The following is a 9,421-nucleotide window of genomic DNA, read 5'->3' as shown; positions in this document are numbered from 1 at the left end:
AATGTCCATAAATCAAGGGCTCCTAAGTCCCTAAAAGTATTGTTCTAACCCCTAAAGGAACAAGATCAACAGATTACAGCTTCTCCCATAAGTTCTCCATGAAAAACTGCTCAGAATTGGTCAAAACAGGATCATTTCAGCTGCTCCACTAGCCAAGTACGTTGCATCTCACCTAAATACACTGTGTGGGTGCATTGCATTTCAAAAATCCCTTCTATGGGGTGCGATGGGAGAGAAATGACAAATGGCAGTGTCATTCCGCGAGGTGGAGAGGCAATGGAAGCTTCCAGAATCTTCTCCTGTGACACTTGCCTCACTGAATTCGACCAAGGATGAGTAAGAGATCATCAATCTCCAAGTGGAAGCAAGAACTATTATAGGGAAGACACTAATCAAATCATGAGCTGACTCATCTCCATTACAGATATCTATATATGGATCCCTCATGCCTCTGGAAGTTTGCATATTGTAAGGAATTGATGTTGGTTTCTTGAGACAAACATCAGATTGTTGGGTGATCTAAGCTTTGTTTGAGGTGAAGAGGGGCTTTTTAGCTGGGAGGTTGATGCTGGGTCAGAACAACTGGTTGTAACTCCTCTTGGCTCTTTCTTGTTTATCAATAAAAGCTATTCAAGTTTTCCTCCATGCTCTTGTGTCATTGATGCTTGCTACATTTGTATGGTCAATTTACATCTGATCCTAGATTGTTTATGATTATAGATCCATGTCTTTGTATAGTGCTATGCTTCTGTGATCTTACAGGTACTTTGTGAAGCTGGGCGTGCAAGGGAGCAGGTAGCTAAAGACTATCAAAGAAGAGAGGAATCAAATCAGGAGATTAGCGCAAGACAGAGGTTGGTCTTTCTGTTCCTCTCTATCTATAATTCATAAAGGAAAAACGAAAGTAGCTTTTCTCTGTTTGTTTCTAAGGCATCTGTCACACCTTAGTGGGATAGAGCAGTTCTATATAGACACTTTTCCCTATAACAATCACCCAAATGAACTTGTCCAAAATATCCTTTAATATAGTCATGAAAATGTTTCCTCTTAGGTGTGGCTTGGAATGAAGCCCCTATATCTACCAAAAATGCATCATTAATATTTTCTAATGAAATAATAAAAAATCTTGCAACACATAACCTATTAAATTCACTTCCTGTTTTTTCTCTTTTTTTTCATCTCCTTTTCCCTATCAAGACTTACAGTCTTTCACCAGGTGTCCTCTCTTCCCACATTTCCTTGATCTACATTTGGATTTTGCATTCCTTCAGTTACTATGATGTCCTTTGATTTTTTCTCTCTCTATTTTTCTTCCCCTAGTATTTACAGCCAAAGAATTACCTATTGTCTCACATGAACTTTTCCATCACTTTTTCTCACTAAGGATAACACCAACAACATCATCAAACTTTAAAGTACTAGTTCCAGAGACAAAACTACTGATAGATATGATTAAGCCATTCCAACTTTATGGAAATTATGATAGAAACAATAGAGCCCTAATTTCATCATCAAAATTTAACCTTATATAAATTAACTAACTGGAAACCGTGTTAAATTCATTTAAAAGATCAACAATAAATCCACTTTCTTATATCTTGATACTAACCAAGTGCTTCATACGAAATAACTTGTTTGAGGATGATAGTTTTTCATATAGTTTGGATAATTCCTTCATTAGACCCACTGGTCTCATTTCCTTTGAATATTTGAAGGCTACTAGCTTTTCTAGGAATAATCATATTGTTCCTAGTGCTTTTATATCGAGAATATCCCATTATTTGTTTGTCACACTTTCTGGATTCTTTGTTTTTCTCATCAATGGTAGGTAAATATCTTTATGAACAGAGAGTCCCCATTTTCATCATCCACAACTATTGGTTTTTTCCATTGACTTTCTTAACCATAAACTACCATATTATGCCATCACTCCCACTGGAACTATAATCCATTCTTTCATGTGAGTTTATCAACCCAATAGACAATTGATTATGATACTAGTTAGAAATTAAATAACAAAGTAATGGAACACATAAAATATTGTGGAAACAAAAAAATAGAAAAGCATAGAACAAGAGAGACATAGATATATGTGGCTCACCCAATCTGGGATATGTCCATGGAGAAAATTCCATTCATTCCTTTTATATTATCTAACAAACTGAAGAGATGCAACCTATAACACATATGTTTTACCTTCCTCTTCACTCTCACATAGTCACCTATATTTTTCTCTCATAGAATAATACACAGTTGCAATACAATCCCTCACATAAACCAAATGTTACCTCCTACAACAAAAAAACCCTAAATTTACATAACTTCTACCATCATATATTTCACCTAATGAACAAATTAACTACAAAAATACAATATTTTACAAAGCAGTTTTTCTCAAAAAATTTCTTTTGGGGGTATTTTCCTTGAACTCCCACAAGGGGGGTCTAAAAGGGTGTTTCCACCGCTCTTGGACCCTATGGAAACAATAATGGGGTGGAAACCCACCCCGTTAAGGAATCGGATCCAAACATGACTAAAACAAGACCTCTGAATTAGGAATATCATCACGCTCCACACTCAACATTGATACCATGGACAGATTAACTCATTATCTTGGATGAAAAAAAGAGGTGGCTTGTGTCCACAACTAAATGAATGCAACAAATGGAGAGTGTGTAGCTTGTGTCTACATTGAGCATAAAAAAATAAACACAAAGGTTCTATGGTTGGATATATGTTGCAGTGATCAAGGATGCAAGAGATGATGGGTTGGGGACACCTATTCCAATATAACTTTATGATTTATTGAAGAGATATGTTGATATGATGTTAGATGAGTTTTTAAAAGTTCTCCCGTAAATAAGAGAAAAGGATCATCACATTGAGCTTAAGCCTCGTGCACCACTAATAGAAAAAGATCCATAAAGGTTGTCAGAACTGGATTATGTTGAATTAGCGAATCAATTTATAGATATAGTTGATTCAAGGTTCATTCATTCTTCTTGACCTCCTTATGGTCCTCTTGTTCTATTCTAGAAGATGATGATGTAAATGAGTTTAGGATGTGTATTGAATAGCAACATTTAAACAAGTAGAATATGAGGAACTGGTAACCTCATCCACTAGCATTAAATTTCTTCAGCAAGTTGGCTAAGACCAAAGTGTTCACGAAGTTACATTTGAGGTAGGATTACTATCAAGTATAAATAGAAAATTGTGTTGAAGTAATGAAGGCCGCAGTAACAAGCTATGTACGTTATGAATTCCTAGTTATTCCTTTTTGTTTATGTCATGCTCCTGCTACATTTTTTACATTGATTAATGAGGCATTGCATCCATTCCTGGATAAGCCTTTGATGGTATACTTGAATGATATCATAGTGTTTTGAAATAATTTGGAAGAGAATAAAGGAAAATTGGCACAAGTATTTTAGGCATTGAGGCAACATCAATTGTAATTAAATAAAACCAACTGTATATTTACCTAAAAGGAGATACAGTTTATGGGTGACTGGGTTGGACATGGATGTATTCCCCTGTATTTAGAAGATAAATGCAATAGTAGATTAAGAGGGGCTTTGCAATGTGCATGATGTGAGGGTCTTCACTCAAATGGCCAATTACTACTGAAAGTTCGTAGAGTGCTATTCAAATATAACCGCTCAATTGGCAGACTTACTAAAGAAGGATAAACAATGGAAGTGGATAGAGAAGAGTATACTTGTGTTTGAAGAGATCAAATGTATGATTGTGACACTCCCATATATTAGAGGAAATTTCAGCCTAAAAGTGCTCATCAAATTTTCATGTAATTTCCATGTCATAATATCTAGACCAATCAAAATACTTTAAATTTAGAAAGAGGTAAATGTAAATATTTTGGAGGGAAAAGAAGACAATCTACGTTTTTTAATTGTATTTTTAGCTTATCTACTTATATTATTACTCAAATTTCAAGTGTAGACACTTGTTGGATGTAGAATTAAATTCCACACTCAAGAGTTATTCTAATTAAATCCTTGTTCCCTTGAGATGAGAAAACTTACGAAAGAAAAACTAAGGCTAGATTTGATGCATGTATGTGGTTATCATCTCCTACAACTTCATTGGTGCTCAACACTATTCAAATAGTTGTGCTCGTGTCTTGTGCAGTCAACAGTGAGTCTTCAACATTTTCTAGCTTATCCATAAGGTCTGTTAGGTCCCTATAAGACTAGTTTAGCCACTTATTGTTATTATTAGTGTAGACCCCTTATTGTTATTGTTATTGTTGTTCCCCATGGAAGCCCACTATTTTTATTGTTGTGCGCTTTTATTATTATTATCATGTAGGCTCTGATTATATTGTGATCCCTTAGAATCCTATATATAGAAAGGAGGTCTTTTCATTTGTATCATTCAAGAATTATCCATTTATGTAATATAAATGAGGATTCCCGCTTGAAGAGGATAATTTTTAATTCGTTGATCTGCCATTTCTTCTATTTTATGAGTTGGTTGCATAACATTTGGTATTAGAGATTTGGATTCTAGAGTTTTGTTGTTGCAAATAGGTGATCATGGAATTTTGGCTATAAAAGTTTTTCTACGAAGGTTCAGAAACTAAAATTTTTACCACGAGGAGGCAAGATCCTGATGAACTTCTTGTAACGATTTTAGATCTTGGTTCACTATAGTTTCATATATATCCTCCAAATAAGTTAAGATTTTTGCATGCTCCATAAATTCGTTTCAAATAGGCGACCTTGGAAAAATAATCATATCTTACTCTAGGAGAATCAAATTTGAATTTCATCAAAAAATTATGAAATTGCATAGATTGTAGTATCTTTATATCTTTTTTAGGGCTGAAGGTTGAAACAGTGAAACGTGGTACTTCATAAACATTCGCTCTACTGAACTAGTCCATAATCAGGACATCGTGGGAGATTGGACATAACTTTATCTTGAAGAATCAAAATTTGGCTTGAATTGTGGAATTGGAAAGAACAATTAGAGGGATACAACAAGACTGAATTTCAAGCCTTACAGATCCAAATTTATAGAGATACAACATATTCAAATCGAGGTCCTACAGAGCAATAAAAATGTGTCTATTTGTTTTAAATTTGCATAAGTTTTGTTTGAAAAATCAATTTGAAGTGATTGAAGGGGCATAGTGAAGCATACATATATTTTTTTGATTCCAAAATGACTTGAAGAAAAAAAATGGAAACACCTAGTAAGCAACCAGAAAGCTCTACTATGATGTATGAGTAAGAGGAATAAATGTACATGATATATCAAAATTATGAGATCAAGTGTAAACAATTTCGCTCTCACTGCAAAGAGTAACCAAAAATGAAATGGAAGCTAAGATAGATGTTTTGAAGAATGGTTTAAAATTAGACATGGAAGGTTTGAAGGATGGATTAAAAGTAGACATGGAAAGTTGGAAGGATGGCTTAAAAGCAGACATGGAAGGTATGAAAAAAGGTTATACAATGTTGATATAAGAAATATTTCCTAATGGGGAAGATATATTAGATGAAACTCATGTTGAGAACAAAAAAAATGTAATCATGATTTCATAGGCTCTAACATTGGATTGAAGACCCACCATATTCTAAATATCCATATGAGGAAGTTTCATGGGAAGGATCTAGTAACATGGATACTATACATGGAACAATATTTTGATCTCCATAATGTGAAACACACACAAAAGGTAGACATTGCAAATTTATATTTAGAACCAAATTACTTTGTATGGTATCAATGGCTTTGTTCTTATAAACCACTTGTGACTTGATCAATTTTTATGGAGGAAATGATAGCACATTATGAGCATATAAAGAGAAACACCTTCTTTAGCTAATTGATATATCTCAAACAAAAGGGTTCAATGGCATCACACATTGAGGACTTCAAAGAATTAATTTATAAGGGTGAATGATATTCCAGAGGAACATAGGATTTATGTTTTCATAGGAAATTCAAAGGATAACATCCAATATGAGGTTCATCTTTGGGAAATTGATTCATTGGAGAAGTAATTTAGGGTGGCAAGAAAAGTTGAAAGAAAAATTATGGAAACAAGGAAGTCTACCACCCACAAGTATAGAGATGGAAGTTTTGTTGCTCCTAGCCTTCCACAAAATACAAGGCTGACACCACAACAATTGAAAGTAAAAATATCATAAGGAATTTGTTTCAGTTGTGATGGAAAATACACTAAACTTCATAAGTGCGTTGAGAAGAAATTATTTCACACAGATTGTGAAGAGGATGAAGAAAAGAAACAAGAAACGTCAAAACATGAGGATATACACTAGGAACCAACCCTAGAGAAAGAAGAAATTAATTAGACCATATATTGTAATGCATTGGCAAGAATTACCACTCCTCAAATTCTCAAGATAGAAGGGTGTATCAAGAAGAAAAATGTAATAGTGTTGATTGATACGGGTAGTACCCATAATTTTATTGATTGTAAGGTATCCGAGGAATTGAATTGCTTCCTATATTCATCATCGGAGTGTCAAGTGATGGTTACAAATGGAGGAAATATAAATTAATCTCTAAATTGCCATAATATCAAGCTAACCATGGGGGAATATGTATTGAATATTCCAATTATTTCCATTCCAATCGGTGGTGCTAATGTTGTACTAGGAGTCCACTCGTTACAAATCTTTGGGTACGATAGCTTTTAATTTTCAATAAAAAAAAATTAAAATTTTTTTGGGAGGGGAAGGAAGTTGAGTTAAGGGGAATTGTAGGGAAGCTAGGAAAGATAATCAATTCTAATGACATGAAAATGATTCTAAATAAATAATAATGAGGCGTAATTTCACAATTATGCTCACTAGAGATTCAAACATCAAAATCATCTATTTCTCCAGATCCCCAAAAATTCTTGGACAATCATTCGATGGTATTTTAGAATCCCTAAGGCCTCCCACCTTTTCATGATCATGATAATGTTATTCATTTTATTTCAGGAAGTGTTCCTCTAAACAGCAGGCCTTATTGATATCCCTATGCCCAAAAGAGTGAAATTGCATGTATGACCGTATAAGTGCTAGAGGTTGGTATAATTCAACCTAGTAAAAGTTCTTTCTCCCCTCTAGTAGTATTGGTGCATAAGAAGGATGGATCATGGTGCATGTGTACAGATTATAGGGAGTCAACAAGCCCACTATTAGAGATAAATTTCCCATTCATGTCATTGATAAATTTTTGGATGAATTAAATGGATAAATTTACTTCACCAAGATGGATATTCATTTAGGATATCATCAAATTAAAATGAAGATTGAAGACATTCCAAAAACAACATTTATAACTCATGAGGGTCATTATGAATTTTTGGTTATGTCTTTTGGCCTTACCAATGCACCTTCTACATTTCAAGGTTTGATAAATTCCATTTTCAAACTCTTCGTTAGAAAATTTGTGTTAGTACTTTTGATGATAAACTAATCTACATCAAGTCTTGGAAGGATAATGTTCAACATGATGATAGGGTGATCAAACTATTGGAGGAGAAACAATTATATGAAAAAACCTCTAAATGTTTCTTTGGAGTAAAATAAGTGGAGTATCTAGGCCATATTGTATCTCATGAGGGTATTAAGGTAGACCATGACAAAATTAAATCCATTAAGGAATGGAAAATCCCCACAACCATAAAGCATCTTAGACGATTTCATAGGTTGATAGGGTTGACAGGGTATTATCGCCAGTCTGTTAAGGTTTATGGGAGAATAACAACACCTCTAACAACATTATTGAAGAAAGATGCATTTTCTTGGAATCTAGAAGCAACTAAGGCCTTTGAAGATATTAAAGAGGCAATGTGCCAAGCATTGTGATTAGCTATGCCAGACTTCATAAAAACATTTATTGGGGAATGTGATGCCTTAGGAAATGGAATTGGTGCTATTTTAATTCAAGAAGGAATACTCATTTCTTTTGAAGGTCATCCAATCAAAGGAAAGTATTTACACAAACTTATTTATGAGAAGGAAATGTTGGCAATACTACATGCACTAAAGCAGTGATGACCTTACCTAATGGGAAGACACTTCAAGGTAAAAAAAAGGCATGATAGTCTTAAATAATTCTTGCAACAAAGATTATATTTAGAAGAGAAGAAGAAACGAGTCACAAAGATGGTGGGTTATGACTTTGAAATCATCTACAAAAGAGGGAAGAAAAATGTTGTTGCGGATGCACTCTCAATAAATGATGAGGATGTGGAAGGATTGTTTTGTGTCATTTATATTATCCAACCATATTGGATAATCGAACAATGGATGAATTGAAGAATGACGAAGAAGTGTGGATGCTCATTCAAAAGTTTTAGCAAAATACCACTACATATTATAGATTTAAATAGAAATGATTCATTACGGTACAAATATCGCTTATATCTTTGCAAGAATTCCCAACTCAAAAAAAATATTCTTGTGGAATTTCACACCTCTCCCTTAGGAGGGCACTTAATATTTTTAAAATCTTACCACACAGTCAAGAAGGAATTTTTTCAGGAGTGCGTTAAATTTGATATTCAAAAGTTTGTGGTGGAATGTTTGGTTTGACAAGAAAATAAAGTTGAGAAAATTAAGACCCTGGGTCTGTTACAACCTTTAGTCATTCCAATTCAACACTGTGAGGAGGTTCCAATGGATTTCCTCACAGTTTTAGCCAAATCCAAAGGAAAGAGTGTCTTCATGGTAGTAGTTGATAGACTTACCAAGTAAGAATTGTTTTTCCAATTTTTATGTTCACGTCCTCTATATTTTTAATCCCCTTTCAACTTCCATTCATCCCTGTGTTCTGGCCTACATTTATCTTGTTCCTAATATAACTTTACTTTTCCGACTGCATCTTCCCATGTTTTTGGATCACCTGAATCAATTCAGTTTTTGAAGTTTGATGGCAGTCCACTGATATATATCTAGATTTTTTTTCTTTTTCTCCTTCACATAAGGGATGTACCTCAACATATCCAAGAATTTGGTGGTGTATTCTTCATTTTACATATGGCCCATTTTGATTTCATATAACTCTTTGCCTTTGTTGTCAAAGTACCTATCAAACAAGTAGTTGTCCCTGAAATATGCCTCAAACTCCTTCTAGGATAGTCCATCCTCCATTACATCCTTCACGTTCTTCAAATCCTCCCACTATATGTAAGCCTTTCCATTCAAGTTGAAGGTAGCCACCTTTTACATCATGTTCTTAGAGTAGTTTTGGACTTTAAAAAACTTGGACATTCTAAGTAGTCATGCTTCAACATCTTCTACCTTCCCTATCTCACCATCAAATGTAAGTGGCTTGGCCTCCTTGAACTCCTCTCACATACACTCCTTTTCCCTCCTTCTCCTATGATGATTTTGTCTCCTGGTGGTAGCATCAAAGTGTTTTCCATGGG

Source organism: Pinus tabuliformis, chromosome 4_2 (assembly GCF_031772625.1).
Source record: "Pinus tabuliformis cultivar Carrire ecotype Pingquan chromosome 4_2, CPIR1, whole genome shotgun sequence".
Classification (NCBI taxonomy): Eukaryota; Viridiplantae; Streptophyta; class Pinopsida; order Pinales; family Pinaceae; genus Pinus; species Pinus tabuliformis.
Note: the sequence above shows the minus strand (reverse complement) of the source record.